This window comes from Delphinus delphis, chromosome 17 (genome assembly GCF_949987515.2).
Source record: "Delphinus delphis chromosome 17, mDelDel1.2, whole genome shotgun sequence".
In the NCBI taxonomy this organism is placed as follows: domain Eukaryota; kingdom Metazoa; phylum Chordata; class Mammalia; order Artiodactyla; family Delphinidae; genus Delphinus; species Delphinus delphis.
The window spans coordinates 51,109,716-51,136,783 of NC_082699.1; positions in this window are offsets into that span (position 1 = coordinate 51,109,716).

Sequence of the window (27,068 nt, forward strand, 5' to 3'; positions counted from 1 at the left end):
AGAAGAACACACCCGTTTTCCTTAAGTCACATTTAATTTGTTTCTTGGAAGTTCTAACATGTTCCAAGAGAGCAACTTCCCCCCATTGCCAAAATCTCCTCTTGGCCTAATCTTTCTTGTCTCAGGTTTTGAGGCATTGTCCATTTCACATCTCACAACATAACACACAACATTACTCACTTTGTCAGATGGCCTGGATAAGGTGCAATATTTTCCTATTCCAGGACTGAACTCTTATAGCAGGCTGATTGTTGGAAAGGGTGAAAGAGTGGGGTGTGGGCAGGAGGTAGTAGAACTATTACATTCTTTCCTTTAGCTGCCAATAAAAAGTGCTGAACTGTAGACAGTCCAACAGGGCCCTGTTCTAATGCTCGGGGACCACACCAAATGGAGCTCATACTGTTGGTAATACTTAGTTCAGGGATACAAATTGCAGGTGGAGAAACAGAAAGCAGCTTTGGGCAAATTTAGCAAGCCATTCCTTGAGGTTTTTGAAAATTGAACATGCAGTGAATCAAAATGCCTGCAAATCTAGCCCATATTGGAATTTGAAATAAAACTACGTTCATTTTGGAAGAGCACTTAGTACCGAAAGGCAGTCAGCATTCCTGTTCAAAATCTGGCTAAATACATCTAGGGGTCTCATTCCTAAGGTGTCATTGGTCCAAGTACTATCCTGACATTACCTCCCAGGACTTTCTCCTGGTATATTTCCAAGGCTATGAATCGTCAAGAAAAATTCCTGGGATTTTCCTCCCAATCCTATTCTCATGAGTTGTTCCTCATGAGATAAACTCATGATGGATCCCTTTCCTACTTAATGAACTTCTGTTTTACTTCTTTGGGCTATTTATGTACTAATCCATTTTCTTCATTTATTTCAGTATTCATGCCGTATACATCTATTAACTGCTTTGCATGCATGTGCGGTCTTGGTGCTTGGAGCAGTGAAGACCAAGATGAAAAAGGCAAGAGTATTTTGTACAAGATAATCACAATAAATATTTATTCAGGCAATAATTATAGGGAGATGAATGTAGTGATTTCACCAGTAGGGGGAAATTAGAATAATCAGCCCTTTTTGAATGGGTAAAGGAATCTTTCAGAGAAAAGATGCTTGAAATTCTTGAAGGATATGTGTTTTGACAGACCTACTGGAAAAGTGTCATGGACTAAATATTTGCATTCTCCCAAAATTCTTATGTTGAAGCCCTAGCATCACCCCAATGTCATGGTATCTGGAGGTGGGACATTTGGGAAGTAAGTAGGCTTAAGTGAGGTCATGAGAGTGGGGCTCCCATCAGGGGATTAATGTCTTCATAAGAAGAGGAAGAGAGACCAGGGCTCTCTCTCCTTCATTGCTATGTGAGGACACTGCAAGAAGGTGGCTGGCTGCAAGCCAGGAAGAAGGCTTTCAGCAGGAACTAAATCTGCTGGCACCTTGATCTGGGACTTCCCAGCCTCCAGAATTGTGGAAAACAAGTTTCTGTTGTCTAAACCACCGCATCTGTGGTACTTTGTTATGGCAGCCCGAGCTGACTGAGACAAAAAGTAAAGGAAATGGCACTGCCAGCACAGGGAAGAGTTTGGCATTCCAAGGCACCGTGATCTGCAGTGGTGCAGGTGCACCGTGCCACTGAATTACGCTGCTGCATCTCAGTGAGTGTGGGGAGGTCAAGGGACACCCCACCCCCCAATTTCAATGCACATCCTCCCAGGGGGAGCACCACCTTCTGCCTCTCCCCAGCCATACTAATTATGGGTACTTATGGGAGTGTTGTTGTAGCCCTCAGATATTTTAAGGTGATTAATAAAAAAACACTGCTTTACACCTTAAAAGCAGTTCCTACATATTAGCTTATTTAATTTGCCGCTGCAACTCTGTGTGGTAAGTGAAATTAGCCCCATTCTTACAAATGAGGAATCTGAAGAGTTAACTATTTTGTCCAAGTTGGCAGCAGACTTAGTTACTTTCCCCTCCTTCCTCTCCACAGCCTTGGTGAGGAATTCTGCTACGTGCTCTCCATGGCGCTTTAGACTTCTTTCTTCATGAGGAAGAGTCTGCCTCCTATGAAGGTGAGAACAATTTCTTATGCCCCTTTTTATCACCAGGACCGTATTCTCTAGTAGACTCAGAAGAAGATGCTTAGCGAATAATTGAGAAGGGAAGACTACGTCCTTTCATTCCAAATCCCATGTGTTTTCGGCTGATCCCCCGCAGTGTCATCACACCCTAAGTCAAGGCCACTCACTTGACTGCCTCCTGTTCTGTGCACTTGCTCTTTCCTCTGCTCTTCCCTCATCAAACCACTGTTTTCCGTCACCAATTTCTATACTTCTTCATACACTGGCAAGCATTTAGTATAAAATTAAATTTCCTTTTCATTATTTAATGATGAAAAATAATAACCCAAGGCTAAAACAGTTGCTTATGTAGACTTCAGGTGTGCTGACGACACCACTAGGAGAGGGTCACTGGGACCCTAGATACCAAAACAAGGTCATTTTTCACAACTTGCTGTGTCCACACCTAGGAGAAATGTGGAGATCAGCTCTCCTGGTTCTATTCCATATTTCCATAATAGTACCCAAATGACACTTAACATTTTATCAACTTTCCTCTTCCAATACTCTAGATCATCCCAATACATTTCACTCTACATAATAGGTACATTTCTGCAAATGTGAATGTAAACCATATCTCAACTATTTTATGCTCTTGGAGGGAACACTTGATTTTAAACATGATCCAATAGATACACGATAAAAATTGCTGGTTTTAATTTTTCTTACTTATGAATTACCACTTATGATAATAAACATGTTATTTAAATATTCAATATATTAAAATAAATTAAATATATTGAATATTACATTAAATATATTAAATATATTTTAAAAGAGGAAATTCAGTAATTTTTAATCTCACATCTTTTGTATAAAATGTAAAGTTCTGGAGAGGAAATAGGAAAATATTAGACAGTAAAACATCTTTTTTTCCTGGGGTGAGAGTCTTAGTAATTTATCCAAAAAGCTATTTCTTCCTACCCAGATTATAAAGAGAGGATAAAAAAGGCCCACCACACATCTTTAGCAGGCTTAAAATTTAACATATAGATGACCAGAGTATGCAGAAAAATAACTTCTTTATTTTCTTTAACTAATTTCACTTTGCCGATGGCAGAAAAAACACTCAAACTTGCCACTGAAAGACCTGTCTCCCAGTTTAAAACAGTTTATTTTCATTGAACTCTGGTTTAGTTTTACAAATATCCAGGCAATTAAAATTTCAAACTCCTTATAGGAGCTTAACTAATGTTCACAAAATTGGGGTCAGTTTTAATTATACATAAAGGATAAAAACAATGCAGAGAACATTTCAGGACCCACAGTGTGAAAGTGGCCCTTCCTGGCCCTGGGTCTCTCTCACATGGCCACACTTCCCTCTCCTAAGTCAAATGAAGTCACATCTGTGACCTTCCACTCCCCTGGCTCTGGGCTCTGGATTCAGACTTCCAGAGTTCAGATCCTTCTGACTTAACAGATCTTACCAACAGGGCAACCTTAAGGAAATTATTTCAATCCTCAGCTTCCTCAGTTGTAAAACATTCAACTGCTTCATTGGAATTGGTGATGAGGATTAAATTAACACCCATAAGAGGCTTTGATGCCACTGCCTCTCAAACCACGTGTGGTGAAGTTTTGGGAGATTTTTAAATTCCCAAACAGCTATGGAAGAGACTGTTTAAAAATGCAATAAAATGCGTTATTAGAAATCATACCCACGTGCACACACACACACACACACACAACAATAAAGGCAATATATATATACACACATTTTTCTCTTTTTTATTTATATATAAATAAAGGCAAATAAATAATAGAAGCTCAAATTACTACAAAGTTTCTAGCCACTTTAATTTTTGTATGCATCTCATCATCACGGGTAATAGTTTGCGGGCTCCAGTCTGCTGGCCACAATTTGAGAAACAATGCCTTACACAATGCCGAGCACAAACAAACGCTCAATAAATGTGATCTATGATTACATTTATTGAGTCCAGTAGAAACAGCAGCTAGAGCATCAAGTAGTGTATACATTAACTCAAGCCCCGAGTCATCAGTTAATGAATAATAAACGTTCATTAAAGATGTAGTAAACATGAAAACTTTCAAACCATGACCACGCATAGAACCTCTACCCATTGATCTTAATTTTAAAAAATGCTTTAGGATTTCATCTTATAAAAGAGAGAACTGGTAAAGGTCTGACTACACAGTAAAATCACCTGGGAGAACTTTTAAAAATTAATGCTGCCCAGGCACCTCTCCAGACGAGTTAAATCAGAGTCTCTGGTGCTGGGACATGGACATGGAGGTTTTTTGTTTTTTTGTTTTTTAAAAGCTCCCTGTATAATTCTAATGTGCAGGGCTGGGTCTCTGATAGAACGTATTACTAGATGAGGCAGGACTCTCGTATCCCTACCTACTATCCACACGCAGCATCACAGTTACATTGAAGGCCTCACTGCTGGGGAACATTTCTTTTTCGACAATCCAGATGAATAAGTTTTGTTAAAATGAAATTTAAGGTAGAAGGGGGTCAATATTAAACTGCTGATTAATGAACCTAACTCATGACCCATACAAAGGCACCTAACTTGGTGTCTCTAAATGCCTACCTGGATGTTTTATGAATTCCCAGGAGGATGCATAGATAAGCCCAGTTAGAAGAGTGATATGGTGTACTCTGCATAACCTTTTAGATTCAGCTGGAGATTCAAGGAACAATTTTTTCTTAAATGAAATATCTTATTTCATCCCTACTTCCAGAATTGTAATCAGAACTCTGGCTTTTATGATGTATTATTTTTCTCATTTGGTTTCCCTTGGAAGAGAATGGAAACTCTGAGTCTTGGCCACTCTTCCATCACATTCTGATTTCCCCATTTAGTGGGCCAGAGAGCTTCATGTACTTTCTTTAATATCAATGGAATTAAACTGCCTTCTGTGGAAAATGTACAATGGAGATTTATAGACTTCAAAGGCATAATAAAAATTAAGCTAAATGTTGAAGTTTTCTTAAAAGTAGAGGTAGTACATTTGAAGTGCTTGCAGACATTGAGTTTTGGGAAAAAGCATTTAACATTCCAATGCTTCCTTTATTTTGTTTGTATTCAAAATATTGGTTCCTAGACCTACCCTGTAGTATAGAACTCACTCTGAGCTAGTTGGACAGGTCTTAGGTGGATACAATAATGAGTGGGGTGGATTTGATCACATCACAAGCAAAGTTGTTTGCATAATCTACTGCTGCAGAAGATGATAGCAGGAGGGAGAATAAATTCTCCAAGGAATTCTGCTGCCCATTTCTTGGTTTGCCTCCCTCAGATTTCTCACTCAGTCCTACCTGAAATCTCACTGTCTTTGAGTGTTCTTCAGTTATTTCCTAAATTAGTTTGAATCTCTGTTATGCTATGGGTTTTTTGAAGAAATGAATGGTACTTAGCACAACTGTATTTGCTTAATGTATTCTCTGCTGGATTATAAATGCCATGTTTACCTTGTTCTATATCTTGTTCTATCTTGTTCCCAGTTCCCAACACAGTGCCTGGCGTCGTACTGTTCAATAAATTTTGTTGAATATGTCTCATACTACCATCACTCCCCCCCACCCCGCCACACACACACACACACACACACACACATTGTTTTAGCTATTTTAAGTATTTGCCAAAAGAGTAGTGGAGCATATACTCATATTAAAACCTTTGTGATGTCTTTAAGTTCTGCTTTATAAAACCCACAGATTACACAAACTTTATGCCATTGTTACATAATCTGAAACCACTTTTGAAGACAGTTGGGCTGAAACCTTAAACTTGGAATCCGACGTGGGCTTAAATCTTGAGTCTTGCCACTTGCTAGCAATTTACCTAATTTCACTAAGCCTCAGTTTTCACATACATAAAATGGCAAGCGGTAAAAACAATAATGAATAACATACCACAGACCATGGTTGTAAGGATGGAATAAGAAAATATATAATTTAAAAGCTAGCTGAGTTTCTGGCACAGGGTAGGTCCTCAGTTAATGCTTGTTGAATTTGAAAAAAAAAAAATGGCAATTTTCGATGGAAGGTTTCCAGGTGGCACAGGCCGTCTGAAAGGTGGGGAAGGCTCCGATAGTCATTCGCCCTGACTGCTCCCTGGGGCTCCTGGGCCGTGGCTCCTGCCGCTCTATCTTTTATTCCACCTGTGGTTTCTGGAGTCACATCAGAGTTTGGGGTAATTTCAATTAATATTCCCTCTATAACAATATCAGGTAATCTGAAACTCCTGGGTTGTTTTTTGCTCTGGTTATTTCTCTAAAATCAAACTCAAAATTATTCTAGAAAGTACAGCCAAAATACTATATTGGTATACTGACTATTTTTGAAATTAATCCTAGAAGTTTTACCTAATATTATACACAGGAACTCACAAGCTTTGTTTCACTTTGATCTCCTTGATTTATTTTGAAGAGGACTTTGTACCTACTTTTCTCTATGTAAGTCTTGCCATTTGCAAAATCACTAACATTTTGATTTCTTTTTAAATCTGTGTATTTTTTTAAAATTTTTATTGGGGTATAGTTGTTTTACAATGTTGTGTTAGTTTCTACTGTACAGCGCCAAAGTGAATCAGCCATATGTATACATATATCCCCTCTTTTTTGGATTTCGTTCCCATTTAGGTCACCACAGAGCACTAAGTAGAGCTCCCTGTGCTATACAGCAGGTTCTCATTAGTTATCTATTTTATACATATTAGTGCATTTTGAACTGTTAACAACTTTCGAAGTTTGTGACTTTAAGTAAATTACTTAACCTCTTTGTGCCAAGTTTCCTTAACTGTTACATGGGAATAATACTTATCATTTAGCGTAGTTTTGAGCATTAAATATGTTCATTCATGTGAAGCACATTGACGGTGTCTGGCACCTCATAAGAATTTAATAGATATTTGCTACTTTAATACAGCTGTGTGGATGGGCTACACACACACACACACACACACACACACACACACACACGAAACCATCTAGGGACATAAACATTAATTACTATTATACTTAGGGTGACTTTATCTGAAAATGTTACTGTATTAGTTCATTAAGTTCAGATTGCATATTAAACAGATACTTTCAAACTTCCATGTAGTTGAGGACCAGTGCATACTGTCTTTAAAAATCTCATTACTGCACAGGAATGTTCCACAGTACTTTATAGAATAGAGTTTCTCCTATTGTAGTGCACTAAACAACCACATCAAAATACCTCTGGGGCTTTTAAAGGTTTCCTGGGCCCAGAGACCTTCAAGATGGCAGAGGAGTAACACGTGGAGATCACCTTCCTCCCCACAAATACATCAGAAATACATCTACATGTGCAAAAACTCCTACAGAACACCTACTGAACGCTGGCTGAAGACCTCAGACTTCCCAAAAGGCAAGACACTCCCCACGTACCTGGGTAGGGCAAAAGATAAAAGAATAAACAGAGACAAAAGGATAGGGACGGGACCTGCCCCAGTGGGAGGGAGCTGTGAAGGTGGAAAGGTTTCCACACACTAGGAAGCCCCTTCGCAGGCGGAGACTGTGGGCGGCAGAGGGGGAAAGCTTCGGAGCCACGGAGGAGAGCGCAGCCACCGGGGTGCGGAGGGCAAAGCGGAGAGATCCCCGCACAGAGGATCGGTGCCGACCGGCACTCACCAGCCCGAGAGGCTTGTCTGCTCACCCGCCGGGGCGGGCGGGGGTTGGGAGCTGACGCTTGGGCTTCGGAGGTCGGATCCGAGGGAGACGACTGGGGTTGGATGCGTGAACACAGCCTGAAGGGGACTAGTGTGCCACAGCTAGCCAGGAGGGAGTCCGGGAAAAAGTCTGGAGCTGCCTAAGAGGAAAGAGACCATTGTTTCAGGGTGCATGAGGAGAGGGGATTCAGAGCACTGCCTAAATGAACTCCAGAGACGGGCGGGAGCCACAGCTATCAGTGTGGACGCCAGAGACGGGCATGAGACGCTAAGGCTGCTGCTGCCGCCACCAAGAAGCCTGTGTGCGAGCACAGGTCACTGTCCACACCTCCCCTCCTGGGGACCTGTGCAGCCCGCCACTGCCAGGGTCCCGTGATCCAGGGACAACTTCCCCAGGAGAACACACAGCACCTCAGGCTGCTGCAACGTCCTGCCCCGCATCCATACCCCTCCCTCCCCCCTGGCCTGAGTGAGCCAGAGCCCCCGAATCAGCCGCTTCTTTAACCCCGTCCTGTCTGAGCGAAGAACAGACGCCCTCAGGCGACCTACACGCAGAGGCGAGGCAAATCCAAAGCTGAACCCTGGGAGCTGTGCGAACAAACAAGAGCAGCCTCAGGAGCAGCGGATTAAATCCCCACAATCAATTTGAGGTACCCTGCATCTGTGGAATACCTGAATAGACAATGAATCATCCCAAAATTGAGGCAGTGGACTTTGGGAGCAACTACAGACTTGGGGCTTGCTTTCTGCATCTAATTTTTTTCTGGTTTTATGTTTATCTTAGTTTAGTATTTAGAGTTTATTATCATTGGTAGATTAGTTTATTGATTTGGTTGCTGTCTCCCTTATATATATATATATATATATATATATATATATATATATATATATATATATATATATATATATGTTCTTTTTCTCTTTTTGTGAGTGTGTATGTGTATGCTTCTTTGTGTAATTTTGTCTGTATAGGTTTGCTTTTACCACTTGTCCTAGAGTACTGTCTGTCCATTATTTTTTTCTTTACTTCTTAATTTTTTAAATATTTTTTTATTTTAATAACTTTATTTTATTTTTTTCTCTCTTTCTTTCTTTTTTCCTCCCTTTTCTTCCAAGCCATGTGGCTGACAGGATCTTGGTGCTATGGCCAGGTGTCAGGCCTGTGCATCTGTGGTGGGAGAGCCGAGTTGAGGACATTGGTCCATCAGAGACCTACCAGCTCCATGTAATATCAAACAGCAAAAGCTCTCCCAGAGATCTCCATCTCAGTGCTAAGACCCAGCTCCACTCAACCACCAGCAAGCTATGCCAAACAACTAGCAAGACAGGAACACTACCCCACTCATTAGAAGAGAGGCTACCTAAAATCATAATAAGGTCACAGACACCCCAAAATACACCACCAGACATGGTCCTACCCACCATAAAGACAAGATCCAGCCTCATCCACCAGAACACAGGCACAAGTCCCCTCCACCAGGAAGCCTACACAACACAGTGAACCAACCCTAGCCACTGGGGGCAGACACCAAAAACAACGGGAACTACAAACCTGCAGCCTGCAAAAAGGAGACCCCATAAGCAAAATGAGAAGACAGAGAAACACACAACAGATGAAGGAGCAAGATAAAAACCCACCAGACCAAACAAAAGAAGAGGAAATAGGCAGTCTACCAGAAAAGGAATTCAGAGTAATGATAGTAAAGATGATCCAAAATCTTGGAAATAGATTGGAAAAAATACAAGAAATGTTTAACAAGGCCCCACAAGAACTAAAGAGCAAACAAACAATGATGGACAACACAATAAATGAAATTAAAAATTCTCTAGAAGGAGTCAATAGCAGAATAACTGAGGCAGAAGAATGGATAAGTGACCTGGAAGATAAAATAGTAGAAATAACTACCACAGAGCAAAATAAAGAAAAAAGAATGAAAAGAATTGAGGAGAGTCTCAGAGACCACTGGGACAACATTAATCACAACAATATTCAAATTATAGGGGTTCTGGAAGAAGAAGAGAAAAAGGGTCTGAGAAAATATTTAAAGAGATTGTAGTTCAAAACTTCCCTAATATGGGAAAGGAAATAATCAAGTCCAGGAAAGGCAGAGAGTCCCATACAGGATAAACCCAAGGAGAAACACGCTGAGAAACATATTAATCAAACTATCAAAAATTAAATACAAAGAAAAAATATTAAAAGCAGCATGGGAAAAACAAAAAATAACATACAAGGGAATCCCCATAAGGTTAACAGCTAATTTTTCAGCAGAAACTCTGCAAGCCAGGAAGGAGTGGCAGGACACATTTAAAGTGATGAAAGGGAAAAACCTACAACCAAGATTATTCTACCCAGCAATGATCTCATTCAGATTTGATGGAGAAATTAAAACCTTTACAGACAAGCAAAAGCTAAGAAAATTCAGAACCACCAAACCATCTTTACAACAAATGCTAAAGGAACTTCTCTAAGGAGGAAACACAATACAAGGAAAAGACCTACAATAACAAACCCAAAACAGTAAAGAAAATGGTAATAGGAACATATATATTGATAACTACCTTAAATGTAAATGGATTAAATGCTCCAATGAAAAGACATAGACTGGCTGAATGGATACAAAAACAAGACCCGTATATATGCAGTCTACAAAAGACCCTCTTCAGACATAGGGACACATACAGACTGAAAGTCAGGGGATGGAAAAAGATATTCCAAGCAAATGGAAATCAAAAGAAAGCTGCAGTAGCAATTCTCATATCAGACAATATAGACTTTAAAATAAAGACTATTACAAGACACAAAGAAGGACACTACATAATGATCAAGGGATCAGTCCAAGAAGAAGATACAACAGTTGTAAATATTTATGCACCCAACATAGGAGCACCTCAATACATAAGGCAAATGCTAACAGCCATAAAAGGGGAAATCTACAGTAACACAATCCTAATAGGGGACTTTAACACCCCACTTTCACCAATGGACAGATCATCCAAAATGAAAATAAATAAGGAAACACAAGCTTTAAATGATACATTAAACAAGACAGACTTAATCGCTAATTATAGGACATTTCATCCAAAAACAACAGAATACTCTTTCTTCTCAAGTGCTCATGGAAATTTCTCCACGATAGATCATACTTGTGTCACGTATCAAGCCTTGGTAAATTAAAGAAAATTAAAATCGTATCAAGTATCTTTTCCGACCACAACGCTATGAGACTAAATATCAATTACAGGGAAAAACCTGGAAAAAGTACAAACACATGGAGGCTAAACAATACACTACTTAATAACCAAGAGTTCATTGAAGAAATCGAAAAGGAAATCAAAAAATACTTAGAAACAAATGACAATGAAAACACGACAACCCAAAACCTATGGAATGCAGCAAAAGCAGTTTTAAGAGGGAAGATTATAGTAATATGATCCTACCTCAGGAAACAAGAAACATCTCAAATAAACAACCTAACCTTACACCTAAAGCAAATAGAGAAGAACAGCAACAAAAAAACCCCAAACTTAGCAGAAGGAAAGAAATCATAAAGATCAGATCAGAAATAAATGAAAAAGAAAAGTAAGAAAGAAGAGCAAAGATCAATAAAACTAAAAGCTGGTCCTTTGAGAAGAGAAATGAAATTGATAAACCATTAGCAAGACTCATCAAGAAAAAAAGGGAGAAGACTCAAATCAACAGAATTAGAAATGAAAAAGGAGAGGTAACAACTGACACTGCAGAAATACAAAGGATCATGAGAGATTACTACAAGCAAATATATGCCAGTAAAATGGACAACCTGGAAGAAATGGACAAATTCTTAGAAAAACACAACCTTCCAAGACTGAAACAAGAAATAATAGAAAATATAAATAGAGCAGTCTCAAGCACTAAAATTGAGACTGTGATTAAAAATCTTCCAACAAACAAAAGCCCAGGACCAGATGGCCTCACAGGCAAATTCTATCAAACATTTAGAGAAGAGCTAACACCTATACTTCTCAAAATCTTCCAAAATATAGCAGAGGGAGGAGCACTCCCAAACTCATTCTATGAGGCCACAATCACCCTGATACCAAGACCAGACAAAGATGTCACCAAGAAAGAAAACTACAGGCCAATATCACTGATGAACATAGATGCAAATATCCTCAACAAAATACCAGCAAACAGAATCCAACAGCACATTAAAAGGATCATACACCATGACCAAGTGGGGTTTACCCCAGGAATGCAAGGATTCCTCAATATATGCAAATCAATCAATGTGATAACCATATTAACAAGTTGAAGTAAAAAAAACCATATGATTATCTCAATAGATGCAGAAAAAGCTTTTGACAAAATTCAACACCCATTTATGATAAAAACCCTCCAGAAAGTAGGCATGGAGGGAACCTACCTCAACATAATAAAGGCCATATATGACAAACCCACAAGCCAACATCATTTTCAATGGTGGAAAACTGAAACCATTTCCTCTAAGATCTGGAACAAGACAAGGTTGTCCACTCTCACCACTATTATTCAACATAGTTCTGGAAGTTTTAGCCACAGCAATCAGAGAAGAAAAAGAAATAAAAGCAATCCAAATTGGAAAAGAAGAAGTAAAACTGTCACTGTTTGCAGATGATGTGATACTATACATAGAGAATCCTAAAGATGGTACCAGAAAACTACCAGAGCTAATCAATGAATTTGGTAAAGTAGCAGGATGCAAAATTAATTCACAGAAATCTCTTGCATTCCTATATATTAATGATGAAAAATCTGAAAGAGAAATTAAGGAAACACTCCCATTTACCATTGCAACAAAAAGAATAAAATGCCTAGGAATAAACCTACCTAGGGAGACAAAAGACCTGTATGCAGAAAACTATAAGACACTGATGAAAGAAATTAAAGATGATACCAACAAATGGAGAGATATACCATGTTCTTGGATTGGAAGAATCAACATTGTGAAAATGACTATAGTACCCAAAGCAATATACAGATTCAATGCAATCCCTATCAAACTACCAATGGCATTTTTCACAGAACTAGAACAAAAAATTTCACAATTTGTATGGAAACACAAAAGACCCCACATAGCCAAAGCAATCTTGAGAAAGAAAAATGGAGCTGGAAGAATCAGGCTCCCTGACTTCAGATTATAGTACAAAACTACAGTAATCAAGACAGTATGGTACTGGCACAAAAACAGAAATATAGGTCAATGTAACAGGATAGAAAGTCCAGAGGTAAACCCACACATATATAGTCACGTTATTTTTGATAAAGGAGGCAAAAATATGCAATGGGGAAAAGACAGACTCTTCAATAATTGTTGTTGGGAAAACTGGACAGTTACATGTAAAAGAATGAAATTAGAACACTCCCTAACACCATACACAAAAATAAACTCAAAATAGATTAAAGACCTAAATGTAAGGTCAGACACTGTAGAACTTTTAGAGGAAAACATAGGCAGATCATTCTATGACATAAGTCACAGCAAGATCCTTTTTGACCCACCTCCTTGAGAAATGGAAATAAAAACAAAAATAAACAAATGGGACCTAATGAAACTTAAAAGCTTTTGCACAGCAAAGGAGACCATAAGCAAGATGAAAAGACAACCCTCAGAATGGGAGAAAATATTTACAAATGAAGCAACTGACAAAGGATTAATCTCCAAAATTTACAAGCAGCTCATGCAGCTCAGTATCAAAAAAACAAACAACCCAATCATCCCCAAAGAAGATATACAGATTGCCAACAAACTCATGAGAGGATTCTCAATATCACTAATCATTAGAGAAATGCAAATCAAAACTACAATGAGGTATCACCTCTCACCAGTCAGAATGACCATCATCAAAAAATCTACAAACAATAAATGCTGGAGAGGGTGTGGATAAAAGGGAACAATCTTGCACTGTTGGTGGGAATGTAAATTGATATAGCTACTATGGAGAAAGTATGGAGGTTCCTTAAAAAACTACAAATGGAACTACCATACAACCCAGCAATCCCACTACTGGGCATATACCCTGAGAAAACCATAATTCAGAAAGAGTCATGTACCACAAAGTTCACTGCAGCTCTACTTACAATAGCCGGGGCATGGAAGCAACCTAAGTTCATCGACAGATGAATGGATAAAGAAGATGTGGCACATATATACAATGGAATATTACTCAGCCATAAAAAGAAACGAAATTGAGTTATTTGTAGTGAGGTGGATGGAATTAGAGACTGTCATACAGAGTGAAGTAAGTCAGAAAGAGAAAAACAAATACCGTATGCTAATACATATATATGGAATCTAAAAAAGAAAAAAAATAATCATTCTGAAGAATCTAGTGGCAGGACAGGAAGAAAGACACAGATGTAGAGAATGGACTTGAGGACATGGGGAGGGGAAAGGGTAAGCTGAGACGAAGTGAGGGAGTGAAGAAGAGAATTCCTTCTTACACTAAAATGTATTCTTATCTGAACTGACTGTGATTTGTTTAGATATTCAGAGGAACAGGAGGCAAGTGGATAAAAAACCAAAGGCACACATTGAGCTTTCTTCAACTCCTGAAATTTCTCTACATTTGAGTACAAAAAAAAAAAAATAGACGGCACATTTCATTTGCATTTTTCACCCCTAATTGAAGAACCAGTTTGTAATGGAAGAACATGATGCTGAAAATGAGCCAATGAAGTAGTTGGGTTTCATCTGCTGTGGGACTGCTTTCTCAGTGCAAATAGTATTTGTGGTTTCAAACACAGAGTCTCCGTGGCTGGGTTAAGTGAACAGCCACTCAGATCAAACTTCGTGTAGCTGTTCTGACAAGCAGGAACTGTGTCAACATTTTCAAAACTACCAAAGGCTGTCAGGTAAGGGAAGGACCACCATGCTTCTATTCTGCCACAGAGTGTCCCCCTCTTCATTCCGTGCTCACCTGGTGAGTTTCTTCAATTCAGAATGTAGGCATCTTTCATCCTAGGACCAACCTTAATTTGACATTGTATGCAAACTATAATAAATCACACACACACACACACACACACACACACAACTATTAAGCAGCCCCACCCCTTTTCTGAGGTATTGTTTTGAGCAAATAATCACTGAAAAGTCCTTTTATTATTTTTTTTTAAGAAGTAAAACTTTCTTTATTCATAGATGACATGATTGCCAATTTAGAAAATCCTACAGAGTCTACAAAAATGTCACTAGAACTAAGTGAGTACAGTAGACCTACAGATAGGATATCAATTATATTTCTAAATACTAGTAACAAACGATTGCAATAATTTACATTTTTAAAAGATATCTCCCAAAGTGTTTTATGAAAAGCCCTTTTTAAAAAAAGGAAGAAGAAAGGCAAAAGGAAGGAAAAGAGAGGAGAAAGAAGTAAGGAAGGAGAAAAGGAAGGAGGGAGGAAAAAAAGGAAAAAAGGGATGTTTAATGGGATGGTAAAGAGAAGTATTAGGCTACCCCGTACAATACTTCTCAGTCGTCTTGTATTAGAGGATATGCTGTTGGTATTAAAGGCAAACTAATTCAGTGACTGAGATAAAACTAAAGCTCAGATTTCCAAGTCTCAGCTCCAGGGCTCTTCTTGCTCCCAGCCATCTCCCTCCAGCCATTTAGAAGAAGGAAAGTGTTTATTTATTGCTCTATTATGACCCAAACCAGCATTATTTGGCAGTTACTCTCCAAAAAGTTTAAAGTCAAAACGTCAATTTCATGAAACAACAGGTTTGGTTAAGGCCAAAATACTTTGAGAGTAACTTTTTCTTCACATGGTATTTCCATGGCAGGTTCTAGCCAAAACCCAAACTACATACCCAGATGAAAATGAAAATAAATCTAAAAGAACCTCAGAAATGGTCTGAGCTTAGTGTGAAGAGTGACTGAATGATGACTTAGGTTAGCTCGTATTTTATCTGAACTAGATCCTTGATTTTTTAAAAACTGATTAGATCAGGATTTCTTTTTATTTCTTGTTGGTTTAGATCCTTGATTTTTGTATGAATAAAATTGTTATTGTAGTGGTAAAATGAAATTTAGCCTACTCCGTTAAATGTTAGGAAAATTCCAGTGATTGATGACATATTACAATTCTCAGTCATTGCTGGTAAGTGGTCTAATTAGGAATTGAGCTTTCTTTATGAAATATACTAAAAGGAAACCATGAGTCTCTAACTCCTCAAATCACTCTTTCTTGGGAAAAATATGTTAGCACCTTTTGTGAGATATACCTTAATGTTAGAAGTAACTGAGTCAGAAATTCCCTGGGTTCTTACCATTTTATTTGTTTGTGGACTTGGTGACCTTTTTTTCTTCTTTTCTAATATGGACAGGATGAAGCACATAAAAGCATTTATTAAAGGACATATTTTTGCCTGAAAACCAGCCCTGTTTCTGCCCCCACAGGATGTTGGTGCTCTCCACAGACCCCGTGTTGATTACCCTCTGTGGGAAGCAGCGGTCAACTCTAATTAACTAATTTACTTTCAACAAGTGTTTAATTAGGGCCTTGGCCCATATGTTGTGCTCTTTTGAAGATTCTGCACAATGTAGGAACTTTATTAAAATACAAAGAATTAATCTGGTTTTCTGATGTGAGAGGCCTTTGACCACATAGAAAACAATCTGAATCAGTTGACAAGTATTAAACTCAATAAATGTATATGAAACAACATAGGGCATTGAGCCAACCACCATGGGGATAAAATACTGAGCCTTCAGAGACTGGACTGAAGATGAGTACACGGAAACCAAAGGGCTATCTTCAAAAGATGCAAAATTATAATCACTGCTGGTGGATTGAGAATAATAATGAATTTTTTTTGACTTGTCACTGTGTGTCAGATACTTTCTGCACTCTATCTCGTTTCGTGCTCACAAGAATCCTACAGTCGAAATCATCCTAATTTTGCAGGTGAAGCAACTGAGGCAGAGAGGTTAAATAGCTGGCCAAGGTTACAGTTGGCAGGTTGCAAACTTGGGGTTCCAACCAGAAGAGTCTTAGGGAATCACAGAGGTGATACTTTAAAGAAGTGCTTTGCAAACTTTGACGCCCGTTAGGACTCCCCCGGGGATCTGGTTAAACTGCAGAATCTAGTTCAGTGGGTCACCTGTGAGGTTTGAAATTCTGTGTTTCTAACAAGCTCCAGGTACTTCTCATGCTACTGACCCTTCAACTACAGTTTCAATAGCAAGGACTTAAAGGGACAGTGAGGATTTCACCAAACTAAAATGTGGTGGAGAACATGCCAGAGACTCTTGAGAATCAGAGGGCATCAGCAAATTAATCAGTAACTTAGAGCTTATAAAATTGTGGAGGCAGTTCTAAAGCCCAGGGCCAGGGCCAGGCACTGTGATTCAAAATCCTTTACTCTTTCTCCTTGAGCACTAAGACTACATGATTATATTCCACATGGATATAGTGGAAGTAATGATTGCAACTGGAATTTAACAATTAACTGCCTCTTCTTGGAGTCATGGTCGTATCACGGCTAAAACTGATTCCACACCAGTTGATCGCCGTCCTTGAAGACTGAAGCATAGGAGGTAGAGTTTGACTTTTAAACACTGCGTTTGTAAAAACCATCATAATAGTGGGTGAGAGTGGAAGCATCACTGAGATCAGCTGATGTGCTGATTCCTCAGAGGAATCAGATTATGCAGAAGTTAAGTGCTGAGTCAGGCTCTCTAGGTTGAATCCCAGCATCACCCACTAGCTGTTTGACCTAAGTTGAATTTCTTAACTTGCCTGTGCTTCTGTCTGTTTATCTGTAAAATGAGGATCATAAGATTTTTCCAAGTATTAAATGCGATATTATTGAAAAGTGCTTGAAACAGTTCCTAAAATGAAATAAAGGCTATGTATTTCTATTAGAGAATCTAAATTTGATCTGATTTGCTGAACCTAGAATGAGCTCTGACATACCAGTGGAGAAGTAGCAATGGTAAAAATGAACCAAATTAAGGTAGAAAATAATTGTTAAAGCTTGGCTCTGCCACTACTTTGCTAACTGTGGACATTTCACTAGATTTCCCCAAGCCTTAGTTTTCCTCACCTATAAAAGAAAGGATGTTGATAAAATGGGTAATTTCAGACATTTCTCCCAGATGTAATAAAGTAAGAATCTATAATCCTATTATGAATGAAAAGGGAGGGGAGGGACATGGGGACCAGAATTGTTTGCAGAGCTTTGAATAAGGTTTTTCAACCCCACTCCCCAGATGGCTAGCCACCCCCCACCCTGCCAATTTAATAATTTAAGAAGAGACATAACTGACTGCAGTTTAACAAGTACCTCACGTGATTCTCATATATGTGATCCTTATTCTTTGAGAAACACTGTCCTAGCTAATAGAGAAAAAAATCCAGCCTAGAGTTAGTTTTTGCAAATGATCCTTATATAGGTGATCCAGATGTGAATAACTGAAAGATAACATCCAAGGTAATGACAGCTCCTCTTTACTTAGTGCATACTATATGCCACTGCAATAGATATTAGATATTTTTATGTATGTGTATAAAATATCTAGTTTTCACAAAATCCCTGTAGATTTTTTTGAGCTAGATTCCAAGTTATCTGAACCTATTAATTCCCTTTTCATTTAAGCCATGTTGAGTTGGGGTTTTGGTTCCTTGCAGTCAAAAATACCCTCAGTAATTCATATGTTTTATATCAGGCACTGTGGATTTAAAGTGAGTTTCCCCAAAAAGCTCAATGACTCATGGTAGGGGGAAAAGGTGTCAGACTAGCAAAGTTGTGATAAATTTCAAAACAGATTTATTTAAGATGTTATGGAAACACTGGGGAGGAATAGAAATCTTTAGGAGATGAGGGCCTGAACTAATTCCTGAAAAATGAGTAAACAAAATGGGTGAGAAGGACGTTGCAGGCAGAGGGACTGGCTTGTGCAAAGGCACAGATATAGGGGAGAACATGGAATATGGGGCTTGCAGGAAGCTGGTCTTATCTACCAGGCTAAATAGGGTAGATTATCAGCAGGTCCATTTAGGCAACAAAGAATGATTTTGTCTCCTCTGGGCACCATGTGGAAGAAGTATCTGGGATGATATTATCTTGAATCTGACAGACCTGGGTTTAAATCTCAACTTTGCCCTTTATTAGCTGAGTGATCCTGAGTAAGTTACTTAACCTCTCCAAGCCTCCATTTCCTTGTCTGAAAAGTAAGGTTAATGATGTCTAATTTGCAAGTAAATTTAAAAGATAAGGCGTAAAAAGTGCTTGGCACTCTAGTCTTGTTGTTACTTTGGTTATCATTACTATCTCTGTGCTAAGAATACAAAGAGAAAAAGACATTTTCCCCTGCTCTTGAGAAGTTTACCATTTAATTGACAAGAATAATATGCAAGCAGATAGTTCTCTGAGAACAGGAATGCACAGGATAGTACAAGAGGTGCATTTGATAATAAATTATTAATTGTTGGAAAATAATATAAACAGGTGATCAAGGTTTCATTTAAGATCATGGTTTCTGTAGCTGTGTGGAGAATTGATTGTAAGTAGAGGTAGCTGATTGGTTAAGAGACTGTTATAGTGGGAGGTGAGGCAAGAGCGTGAGCTAGGGATTAGCAGCTGAATAAAGAAAACTAGATAGTTTTGTGAAACATTTAGTAGAATTGACTGCATTTGGGTTTCATGCCTCAGCTACAAGTCTAGGATGATGCTCATGTTTCAGATTTAGGAATGTTTAATATTGATGTCATTTCCCAGAATCTGGAATGTAAGAGGTAGAACTAGAATCATCATCATTTTCCCGTTCTCATTTTCCTCACCTGATTCACCCAATGCATGGCCAACCATTAATTATTCCTTCCCCTGCGGTCTGTCGTGCAGATTTCAGCATGCTGCATTATAGCCTGCCGCTTTTGCCTAAACTTTTCTCTATTCAGGGCTTCTCAAAGTTCAGTCCTTAAACTAGCAACATCAGGATTATACGAGAACTTGTTGGAAATGCAGATCCTAGGGGCCCATTGCATACTGACTGAATCAGAAACTTTGAGACTGGGCCCAAGCAGGCTGTGATCGAACAGCCTACCAGGTGATTACAATGCATGCTAAATTTTGTGATATCACGTGTCTGCTGTAACCGTCAGGGCACTCAGTGATTAGTAGCGTTCTGACTTGCGCGAGAGGAAGCAACGCCAGCAACATTCTGCCAGTTCCCAGGGAGAAGCAGCGTGACTTTCCATGGACAGCAGTGGGGCCCCGAGGATGGAGCAACCCAACAGCCCTCAACACAAATGCAGGTAAGATCCGACTGGGAGAATTACAGTGAGTTGGGGCAGCTCTGTAACTGATTTGACCCAACCTGGGTTTTCTTCCCAAAGCAGGTTGGAACTCTCAGAGTAGCCATGATACACACTACAAACTACCTTAAGATTAGCCCAGTATCAATACCCCAACTCCACTAGGGGAAAAACTGGGGCCAAGTGGAATATGTAAGAGGTAGTCAAAAGGAAAAGTGTCCCTTAAACATGTCCCTCCTGCACACTGGGACATTCCACTAATTTTATAGACAAGAGTACTCAAACTCCAAGAGACAAATATAATAGCCCATCATGCCAGGTCAGTGGGTAGAATTTCAAGGGTCAACAAGCCATGGTCTTAACGGCTCCAGTTACAACTAGGCCACCACACAGATGCTCAATTGTCTCCTGGACTCTGTGGCACAACTCCCTGCTTCTTGGGGAAAAGGAGCGGGGGCTGGGAGTTCCTTGACTTTCTCAGGGAAAAGGAGTTAATCCTATCATGACCTCTAGGTCTCAGCTCCCAGCTGCCCTTTAACTCTCTAAGTGGCATCCCTGGGTAGGCTGCATGGTTTGAGAATTGCTATGAAATCCCTTCCTATCCATTTTCAGAATAAAATCTTATGTACAGAGGTATTTCCTTTCTAATTAAATCATTCATTTCCTCATCCCGTGAGCTCTTTTGTTGAAATATTGTTGAAAATACTTAAATTGTCCCATCCGTGTTAATACAAAAACTAGAGCTGTAAGAGCTCCTTTCTCTAATGACAAGAGGCTGTGTTGGGCTCTCCAGCTAAATACGTGCAGCTGCCCACCATCCGGGCTGCTTAGTTTCTTACAGTTCATCTCCTCCCTGACCCTCTTAGCTAATTACACTCGCAGCCCTGCTCACAGTTGGACATCTATGGACAGGATCTAGACATGTAGGACTACCGAGAGGTCAAATGGGAGACTTTTCATCTGTTTGTTTTTCTCCAGTCTTAACAGGAATTGTTAAGTGCAAGTAGCCAGACAGCTAATTCTGACCCAGTCCTTTGGGACATCACATTTTCCTCTACTCCCCTGTCTTCCATTCAGTACTGTTGCAATCAAGACCTCTGGACTCTCAGCTCTAACTGAGTGACCTTGGGCAAGGGTTTATTTATGCAGTCTTCATTTCCTCATCTGTGAGATGGGGGTAGTTGTGAACATTAAATAAAAGAATGCATGCAAAGTTAGTGTTGAACCTAGTACATGGTGCCGAACAAACGTTAGCACTGAGATGATGATGATGTGGTTAATTCTGGTGCTTCCCCCAAATACCCAGTGACTGTTGGGTGTAAGAATATGAAAGTCCCAGGAACCATTGGGACCACAAGGATGCTCTGGAACCAAAGAAACAGAAGGTGTCACAAAAATGAGGGAAAGGATCCTCCTCGCTTTAAAACAAAATGGCTTTGGCATAGTTTTATATGGATAATTCTTGACTTTGTGGTCATTAGCAGTGCCAGTACTCATACCAAAGGTGCCAATACCAGTGCAAGTGCCACCTTAACCTGATGGAGGAAGCTGTAACTTCATGAGTAGGCCAGCAGTTTCAGGGCTGTAGTGGGGGCGACAGTAGGTAGGGGTAAATCACTGGCAGCCATGAGTAGAAGTGTGGACGGTTGACAGAAGTTCAAAGGACTTTATTTGTGAACTCCGTAGGTTCTCCCAGAATAACTAGAGGATCTCTGAAGTGAGCTAAAAGTCCATTAATAGTAAATAAAAAATAGTACCAGAAAAATCTAACATACTGCTGAATCAGGGTGAGTTTTATCCATGACTTTCAAGGTCCAAGGATGGCAGCTATAGAGATTCCTACCTCCCTCACCCAGTTGCACCACAGATGAGAAAGCAGGAGGAAGGACCAGGAGTTCTAGGTGGTCTGGCCAAAGGAGAACTGCAGGATCCTGGCCCAGATCCTTCCTGTCCAAAGTGACGTAGCTCACTAAGAACTGGTCACCAACAGCCAAGTGTATGAAGTCTGCCCCTCAGCAGCCTGTCTTCACATCTGACTCTTTCATCTCTCTCCCTACCTTTTACCTCCCCACCTCCAATGCAGAATGCTCCTGTGTGAATTATCAAGCCTACTAGTATATGATATTAGAGTTTGCAGTAAATTATTTATGTTGATAATTTCTTTATTTTTCTAAATCAATTCAATCTAGCTCAGCCCTGCACAACTCATGAGAAATCTAGTTGCACTCATTTTTTATGGGTCCCCTTCTCTTCCCATGGTTGTATATAAGAGCCTTGGCACTTCCTTGTAAAGGAAGTCTCCAAGCTTATGGATTCTATTCTGCCATTTCTGATTGACCAGATTTGCTTGAAGCTTGTGGCTCGCTTAAAGGTATTTTCCTATAGCAAATCTGGCCTCCAGGACCTTTGACCAGGCTCCCAAAGCCATGGCACTCATGCCATAGTTCTTATTACCAGTCCCCCAATACTCATATGGTCACCGTATCTAAATTCGTATCACCTGCAGTGTCCCATGTGCTGCCTCTCTTTTCTCCAAGTGCCAAGTGATTTCACTCACCCCTCAAAGAATGGTTCCATTCTCCTGGTCAACACTCAAGAACACCTGATCTAGAAAAATTTAGCTCTAAGATTTTATAATAATAATAGCATCAACAATAGCTGAAATTTAGTGGACTCTTCTTATATTTCCAGTACTATGCTAAAAACTAGAATTATAACAGGGAATATGGCATTAAAGAACTTTTCTAATTAAAAGAACAGAGAAATATGTGAAGAACTAGAGTATATGGTGCTAAGTTCTGACATAGTAAAATTCATATAGCAAAATAATAAGAGCATTTACTTTTTTTAACTTTTTATTTTATATTGGAGTATAGCCAATTAACAATGTTGTGGTAGTTTCAGGTGCACAGCAAAGGAACAGCCATATGTATACATGTATCCGTTCTCCCCCAAACTCCCCTCCCATCCAGGCTGCCACATAACATTGAGCAGAGTTCCCTGAGAACATCCATTTATTGAGAATTTATCTCCCATGCATTGTGCCAAGCATACACATTTACACAATATACACCCTCTTTCATTTATTCCTTATAATGAACTGTTTTAGGTACATTTTGAGGTATATGGGGGACAGAGGTTAAGTAACTTGTACAAAGCCCTTAGATAATAAATGACAGGGCTGAGATTTGAATCCAGATCTACTGACAAAGACTGCTTCATCTTATACTCCTTCCCACCCCACCGTGGGCACATAATGAGGGATGTTTTATTCAGCCTTGGGGCCTAGGGAGGTCTTCCTAGTGGAAAGGATGGCAATTATAGTTAAGAGGAGACCCAAAGAGTGTCCAAGAGTTGGCCAGGCAAAATGGCAAGCGTGGGTTTATGTATCTAATGTTGGCAGTGGAGAAAGGAGGTAAAAAGTTCCCAGTAGAGAGACCAGCAAGTGCAAAAGCCCAGAAACAACAAAGTACATTGTTCTTTACTAGTTCTGTCTGCTGGTACTCTGGAGATGTAAAAGATAAGCAAGTTAAAAAGTAAAGGAGTTTGAACATTGCCTTGAGGGTGATGGGAACCAGTGACAGATATTTAAGATGGGATTAACAAAATAAAATTTAGGAGGATTATGTTGTCTACATTATGTGATTGGGACTGCAGCTGGGTACATCTGGAACTGGGGAGGTCTTTCTTAATCTTCCCCTCAAGCATGCATGTATCTTGTATATATTTTAGTGTATAACTATGGTAGTACACCATATTTTTGTGTTCTATATTTTTTACTGAATCAATTTATTCAACAAATATTTGTACAGTGCTCTCAGGCAAGGACATTACAAGAAATGAGAACTATGGACCAATATCCGTCATGAATATAGATGCAAAAATATTTAGCTATATATAAGCAAATCAAATTTAGCAATATGTAAAAGAGTAATACATCATGACCAAAAGAGTTTTATTTCAGGTACTTAAGGTTGGATTTGCATTAAAAATAAATAAATCAGTGAGAGTGACATCATCAAGATAGGTCATTCCTGACTTCGCTTCCCCTCAGGAGAAAAACAACTAACACTTATCCAAGAACAAGACACCACTGAGAGAATCCTGGAACACAGGGATGAAGCTGAAACAACCCCCTGCACCACAGAGACCAAGGCAGACTACGTTAGAAGGTAAGAGAAGTGGCTTCATGTTGATTGCATTTCTCCTCCCCCAGGACAATGCAGCACCATGTGGGGAAGGTCTCTCTCCTGAGCCTCTGGCTCCCCCAGTGGGGAAAGAAACCAAGCGGGGACAACCAGCCTCCCCCAGCTTTGTGGATCTCTTTGTAGGAACTTCTACTTTGACTTCACACCATGGGGATTACAGGGGAATCCACAGGGCCCAGCCACTGGGAATCAACTGTGACAGAGAAAGGCAGAGAGATTTGCAACAACCAGCACATGGGTCTTGGCAAGTGCACAAGTAGTAATCCCAACCCAACAGATTTGTTCATCTGCAGAACCAAGTCAGGGGTACACTCTGAACAGAAAACTTGGTAGGTGTACACATCTGCCTGATTAGGATCCTCAGATGAGGAGTTTTGCTGACCCTAGAGCCCAGTTTGCCCACACCCAGGTGAGGTGCTGAGTCATTGCCCTACCTACTGTGGAGAGTGCCTTCAAGCCTGATCTGACCAGAAGGGCTTGTGACAACTCCTGGAAGGTGTGTGGACGAGGTGTCTTCAAGCAGAGAGGTAGGTGGGCAAAGCATTTTGTCCTCAGAGCAAAGCTGGTACTGGGCATGAAGCCTTCTCATGCTAGGCACAGGCAGGGGATTAATTTATAGCCAAGGCTGAGGGTACCTCCTGGCCCCTCCCAACAAGAGAGCCTGTTTGGGAGATTGAGAGTAGTTTCAGGGTAGTGGGGGGACAGATGAAATAGGTGAGGAGGATAAAGAGGTTAAAACTTCCAGCTGTAAAATGAATATCATGGGGATATAATATATGTATAGGGAATGTAGTCAATACTATTGTAACAACTTTGTATGTAACAGATGGTGACTTGTCTTATTGCAATGATTATTTCATATTGTAGTTATCATTTTATAATGTATAAAATACCAAATCACTATGTTGTCTACCTGAAACTAATATAACATTGTATGTTAATTATAATTCAATTTAAAAAAGAGTAAGCCAGTAGCCTAGAGTGGCACCTCCTCCTCTCTCCGAGGAATAAAAACTAAGATAGCTCCACCTGCTGTGGAGTCTTCCAGCCCCATCTGACCTGAAGGGTGGCAATTCCTAGGAGCTATACAACTCAGTGACACTCAAGCAGAGAGAAGGGCAGACAGAGCCAATAGTTTTCAGAGCAAATCCAGTGGCCCTATTCAGCCAAGGCACCTGGTGTGTGGGTCAGCTTGAGTTGAGGCAACAAACAAAGAGCTCTACTAGTTTTAGAGCTGCTTTTCCTACTGTGCCTGGACAGGGAATTGAATCATAGCCCTGCTCATCACTGAATGTAGCCTTCAGCCTGTCTGATCAGAGAACCTAACTAGAGCACATGGGAAGCTGTATAGCCCAATGAACAGCTCTTTGTACAGTGGCACTTGAACAGAGAGCATAGCCCAGGGCTTCTCCATCTATAGAGCAAACCAGTGACCTCACCTGACCAGGTAATTCAATGCACACACAGGCCTGATTTGGGCCCCCAAATAATAAGCTGTATAGTCTGTGAACCCTGGTGTGCTGGCCTGCCAGAGCATGGGAGCTAATTCATAGCCTCATCTACTACTGAATATATTACCCAGTCTCAGCCATCTAATAAGCCTGACAAGAGAATTCAGGCAACTGTGGAGACCATCCTACAGCCTTACTTGGGTAGGGAACCAACCTAGCAGTCCTATCCAGTTGTTCTCAGCCAGTGGCACACCCCCCAATCTCCATCCTCTGAGCTCAAGCAGTTGCCTTGCCCCAAAATAGACCATTATAACAGACCACACCTGCCCAAAGACATTATCGACAGACACAACCAGAAACTCAAACTGATCTGACTGATGAAGAACTGTATCTGTCAAAACAAACATGTAAATTCTGGAAGAGGAACCCCATTACTCAAATGGGTGGATACCAACATAAGGAATCAAGAATCATGAAAAATCAGGTAAATATGACACCACCAAAGGAAACTAATTAAAATCAAATAAGTGACCCTAAAGAAACAGAGATCTATGAGCTGTCAGACAATGAATTCAGAATAACCTGCTTAAGTATGCTTAGTGAACTATAAGAAAACACAGACAACTAAACAAAATTAGTGAAACAATCCATGAACAAAATGAAAAGTTTGACAAGGAAATAGCAACCATCAAAACAAACAAACAAATCCTAGAGTTGAAAAACACAATAACTGAAGAATTTAATAGAGTTTCAAAAATAGACTCAGCCATGTAGAAAAAAGAATCAGTGACCTTGAGGATAGAATATTGAAAATTATCCAGTAAGAGGAGCAAAAGAAAAAAAGAAGGAAAAAAAAATGAAGAAAGCCTATAGGAATTATGGGACACAATGAAAAGAAACTATTTGTATTATGGCAATTCCAGAAGGAGAAGAGAAACACAAAGGGACAGAAAGTATATTTAAAGAAATAATAGCTGAAAACTTACCAAACCTGGGGAGAGAAATGGACATTCAGATCCATGAGGCCCAAAGAACCCCAAATAGGTTGAATCTGAATATGGCTACACTAAGACACATAATTAAATTGTCAAAAGTCAAAGATAAAGGATTTTTTTTTTGTGGTACACGGGCCTCTCACTTTTGTGGCCTCTCACTGTTGTGGCCTCTCCTGTTGCGGAGCACAGACTCCGCACGTGCAGGCTCAGCGGCCATGGCTCACAGGCCCAGTCGCTCCATGGCATGTGGGATCTTCCCAGACCGGGGCATGAACCCATGTCCCCTGCATTGGCAGGCGGACTCTCAACCACTGTGCCACCAGGGAAGCCCAAAGATAAAGA